This window comes from Morchella importuna (assembly GCF_003444635.1).
Source record: "Morchella importuna strain M04M26 chromosome Unknown Morimp01GS044, whole genome shotgun sequence".
NCBI lineage: Eukaryota > Fungi > Ascomycota > Pezizomycetes > Pezizales > Morchellaceae > Morchella > Morchella importuna.
Window position 1 is genome coordinate 329,277 of NW_025763441.1, and position 6,000 is coordinate 335,276.

Below are 6,000 nucleotides of genomic sequence, written 5' to 3' on the forward strand. Positions count from 1 at the left end.
ACTCTCCCCCAACAAGCTGTGGCGCACCCCCTGGCGTCAAGTGGATACTCCTAATAGAAGACACTTCCCGGGGCTTTAACAACAATGAGAGCACGGGATTTTGATTCCCTTCTGAATATGTCTTACTAGATAGGCTTTAAGGAAGGTATAAATAACAAAATGAGTCTTTTTACCATCAGGCATGGTGTCCTCATACTGTACCCCATTGGCAGGCAGACCTCCTTTTGAAAGCATATGGGCGCAGTAGTATATTGTTAAATTAGGGAGATAGGAATCATGATCTTATATGTCTCCATCGGTAAAAGTTAGGTCAACAATAATTTTAAGTATCAAGAAACATACATACTGTAGTACTCATTTGTGTAGCTATTTTTTAATTTTTTATCTCAAATAATTTCAATCATATTTAGAGAAGTTATTTGCTCATAATTGTTGACACCGTCAGGTAGAAAATAGTAGTTGTGGCAGGGTTTGCAAAACGGAAGATTGGGTCTATTACTTTCTTTCCGTATCTTATGATTATTCCAGTTTTCAACAAACTGATTTAGGTTCACCCGTATAATAGCCATATAGGTCTAAAGAATATCTATCATGTCCTACAATTTGTATTCTTGAAATAGTGTTCCCTGTTGAAGTGTATGGAAATATTTCTTTTTAATACAGTTTAGTCATATTTCTGTTTGTAATAGAATTGATTCACTTTACCTTCCAATCGCCTTGTAACGGGAACAGTCTTTCCATGTATCACCAGAATCTGATAGAAAGATGTAGCCGTATAAGATAGAAATCAGTTTTAGATTTATTCAAAAGATTTATCGCTAGAACTCAAGAATCTTTAAGGGCTCTGCTACCGAGTAGAATACTTGATAACTCTCTGAAGACTGAGGATGCGGATATTAGGGCGGGAAAGGTCCTGAATATTTATACTCCAAGCGACTCTGTTCCCTGCTCCTAATACCCTACTAAGTTCCAGTGGTATCTTCTGGCGGAAAAGAGGCAATGCCACTGCTACCCCACTTCTGTCTAAACGTTAGTGGTCGCTTCTTATTCCGAAGGCAACCACCTTTGCTCAAAAGCCTTTGTAACACCTTCAGCCTTGGTTGTCATACAAAATGGAGCCTGCATGAATGAGCTAATGCTCAGGTATGAGCTTAATCATTGCTGTAAAGCTCTTCGCTTATTGTAGACTTTTCCATACATAGTCCCTGCCGATACAGGTGGACTTGTCATGTTCAGAGGATATAGAGCATCGCTGAGCCCTCCGAGCCTCACTCTGGTTGACCTCCTAGTCCATGGCGAGGGATAGACTCGTCAGTCATTACTCACATGCATAGATCCTCTTCCTAGTACTCAGAATGTAGTTACTCTGTCAGCTGGTAGCTAACCATACTGCCAGTACTTGCATGTCACTGTACAACTGGCTTCTATCAATAGTTTTTAACATGTAACCGCACCCTGTGTATACTCATATACCAGATAGTTGAAATGGCTTCATTACACAGCTGTAGCACCCTTTTTAAGCTGTCCCCACCAACTTTCTATACGGACATTCCTTGTTGATGTTCCATACCAAAACACTTTTGGGAATGTAATATTCAGGCCATGATCTTTGTGTACCTCCCAGAAAGATTCCACCAGTAATATTGTTTCCGTCCCTCTGTCTGCTCTGATATGCAATGGCAAATAATCTTTCATGGATCAATTAATAAGTAAGCTGGGGTACGAGGATTACAATTAGTCAAAAAGGTTCTATAAGGTTCTCTGGGGTTCCATCGGTTGTAAAGGTGTGAGTTACTAATGATTTGTCATCGCTGGAGTTTCTTTGAGTATATGAGAGGATTTCTTCCCTTGCTTCTGTTTTCTTCTTCTTCTTCTCCTTTGATACGCAACATCTTCTGTATCTACGCTATTTCTTTTTATACAAAGAATATTACTTCTTATTCCATAAAGAAGACCATCGCACTGTCATCATCACCTTGCCTCCATTAACGCTCGCCTATGCAAGAGATTCCCTGGACCTTATTCACAACTGACCTGTCAGCTTCTACTACCATACTATGTACCCTGTGGAATACTCGCTACTTGCCCCCTTGAGATAATTCCGTGTCTGCATAACCTCCAAGAATTGACTTAATACACTGATATCCGTCTTGCCAGATACCCCACATTAAAACCAGGTTACCTAACAGGGATATGCATCTCTAGCAACATAAATTTCAATGCCAAACACTTGTAGTTTGAGATGTCCATTAATAGACCAACACCAATTAGGTCCCGGACATATGAAATGCATATGATGTCTATTGACCTCTTTAAATCTGTTTTCTACCTGATTGGATCCACAATCTTCAAAGATTGTACTATCCGATGACTTTCAAAATTAGTTCGGTTTAGTTTGATAAAGGAATATCACGAAGTCTTACTGTGAGGCCAAAACACCCATATTCCGCAAATGCCACCTGTAATGGAGCCATCTCAACTGTTTAGTGTATGAGTACACACAGGGCCCAGTAACATGCTGAGAGTTATTGATAAAAGCCAGTTGAACAGTGAAATGAAAGTGCCAGCAGTGTGGTTAGCTATCAGCTGTCAGAAGTAACTATATTCTGAGCACTGAAGTTTGTAGTGTGGGATAAAATGACTTGAGTGTGATTTGAACACGTGACCTTAAGGGAGGATGTGTTTTGTAGTGCAAAGAAGATACTATTGCGCCGCTGAAGTTCCAGCGACAATGAGGGTGTTTGAGAACTCTATATATACAGATATTCTAATAACACGTGATCTCCTGACGACATAATCCCTGACACTAAGCCTTGTCTGAATCCCTGTTCCTTCTATGAGTCATACTTTCTATATGAATAATTCCATACATAACCGATGTCGCATTTTCCTATTTCTACAAGCACTAGGAAGAGTATCTATTGATTGGAGTAATGACTGACGAGGCTATGCCTCGCCAATGATTAGAATGTCAGCGAGAGTCAAGCTCTGAGTGCTCGATGATCCTATATATCATCTGAGTGTTATAAGTCCGCCTCTATCGGCAGGGACTATGCATGGGAAGTTTATAATAAGGGAAGAGCTTTACCGCAATGATTAAGGTTACATCTGAATGGCAGCTCATTCATGCAGGCCCCGGTTGTGTGACAATCAAGCCTGCAGATGTTACAAAGGCTTTGAATAAAGATGGTTGCATTCAGAACTTGAAGCATCCGCTAACGCTTAGAGAGAAGCCTGATAGCAGTTGCAATGCCTCCTTTTCACCAGAAGGCATCACCGGAACTTAGTAGGGTAGTAAGAGCAGGGAACGGAATCCCTTGGAGTATAAATATTCAGGACCTTTCCGGCCCTAATATCCGCATCCTCAGTCTTCAGAGAGTTATCAAGTATTCTACTCGGTAGCAGAGCCCTTAAAGATTATTGAATCCTAGCGAGAAATCTTTGAATAATGTAAACCTGATTTCTATCTTGCACGGCCACATCTTTCTATCAGATTCTAGCGATATGTGTAAAGACTGTCCCCCTTATACCACCAGACTGACCTCTGGCTGGATAAAGTAATATTCCCCCTCTCCAATTCTTGCTCAATTATTTCCTGGAATTCTTGATCAGCGTCATCATTTATCTCAGCTGGCGTTAACCTTTTATACATCCCAATAGATTCCTGTATAATATATAATCTCTTGAATTCTATCTGATAACCATTAATTCTTAAAATCTTGTTTTAAATCAGTATTTTAAAGATATTATTTTAAACTGTTGAGATTGCAATACATACCCGTAGGATTGTTTTATCACCCAAACACTCAATCCAAATTAGGTGGGCAACTTGAATCTCAACCCGTATAGAGGGTATATCCTGGCTCCGAGTATGCTTTTTAAAATTCCATTCTCCCAGCCTGGTCCGAATCATAAGGGACCTGCGGGAAAATTTAAAACACATTTCAGTCAAGAATCACAATACTTGATCAATTGTCTGATTTTGTTCAATATAAAGCCGTTGAATCAAATCTTGGTTTGCTAATGGTGCAGCCTCAACCAGTGATTGACGAAAAGTTGACATTTCGAGTTACAGATAATGGCGGTGTGTGTTTTAATAAGATTTATATTAAATTGATGGTAATGAGAATTGACAGTTTCGGTAAAAGCAAATACATTGGAGATGGTAAAAATACATCATATATATACATAAAAATGAAATTCTTTGAAATTCTATTGTTTTTTGTATTCACAGGAATATATTTTAGAAGCCGAACATAACCGACAAATCCCACTTTGTATCCCGTAATTATTTCAAATATCCAATGGAATATATTCTGATTTTATATCAATTGTAATCTCATCAATCATTCTACAATGTCGCCAGTTGAATATTGCGCAAAAAGAGAAAAGATTATCCATTCGCAGATTGCCGACAAAATATTCCATTGTTGTGGAGAACGGGTACTACCAACACATTTACTCCCATCAGGCTCCCGTAATTCAACAAAAGCAAAAGGGGAACCAATACAAACCATAGCGGTTGGTTCAACATCTGCACCCTCACCAGAAACCGGACCCAATAGAAGGAATAAAAGGTGTAGAAATAGGGCATTGCGATATCGGTTATGTATGGAATTACTTATGTATAAGGAATGATTCATAGAAGGAACAGGGATTCAAACAAGGCTTAGTGTTAGGGATTGTGTAATCAGAGGATCACGTGGTATTAGAATATCTGTATATATAGAGCGTTCAAATGCCCACATTCTCGCTGGAACTTCAGCGGCACAATAGTATTTTCTTCGCACTACAAAAAACACATCCTCCCTCAAGGTCACGTGTTCAAACCACACTCAAGTCATTTTTCCCCGCACTCCAAACTTCAGGTTATGAGCCTGGGTTTTGCCAAATAAAATCCGCACAACACTTGCCACCTCGGTTAACTTAACTACACTTGATACGATATCATGTCTGACGTTGGTGAATCATCCAATGCAATGGAGGTTAAATGGTCATACCAAACGAGCCCCAGTAACATTCGTATCAAAGTTGATGGACTCCCAAAACTAAAGGGACAATCCAACTACGAAACTTGGGTATTTCCCTGGAGGATTACATTCGATGCAGCAGACTAGTGGGAAGTATTGAGCATCGAAAATCCTACAGAAGATGACACAGACCTCACAAAGCCCGAAATCAAAAATGCCCAAAAACAAATTCACAGCCTTCTCATCGGAACTGTAGCCGAAGACATACAACCAACAGTCGTCTCCGCCGAAAACAATTACCACGCATGGAAGGCGCTCAAAGACCTCTATGATCGCGTATCACCAAACACAACAATCACCCTCCTCAGCCGTGTTCTAGACACGAAGATGCAAGACAACGGCAACCTAACTGAGCATCTCGAGAACTTCCACACGAACTGGAACACCCTCAAGACCAGGTGTCTGAGTGGTGACCACAAACTCGCTTAGGCCCTGCTACCCCTCACCAAATGCAACGAAGGAATGGCAGTATTTCTACTTGCCTTTCTGCCCAAGTCAACGAGCAACGTCGTCGATAACATCCAGACCAAACAGGATGTTAAATACGAATATGTACGCCAACGGCTAGAAAACCTACAAGAGGAAATCCCTCTCACCGGCAACAACAGGTTACTTCACACCAGAAGTACATCCACACCAAACGGCAAGGAATGCACCTGGTGCAAGAAAAGGAACCAACCGTACCAGGGCCACGAGTACAAGGGGTGTAGAAAACTCAATGAACAGAAGATAACAAGGGACACAAACAGGAGGAGATCAGGCAGGGATAACTCAGCATCGGTAGTTATCAACGAATCATTCACAACAGTATGCATGGTATGTACCGTCACCTCACCTTCCCTGCCCCTCACCTGGATCCTTGATTCTGGAGTTACTTCTCACGTAACACCTCTCAAAGACCAACTCTTCAACATCCGTCCTCACAACAGTACAGTCCGAACAGCCGACGGCACCATTCACGCTATCACCG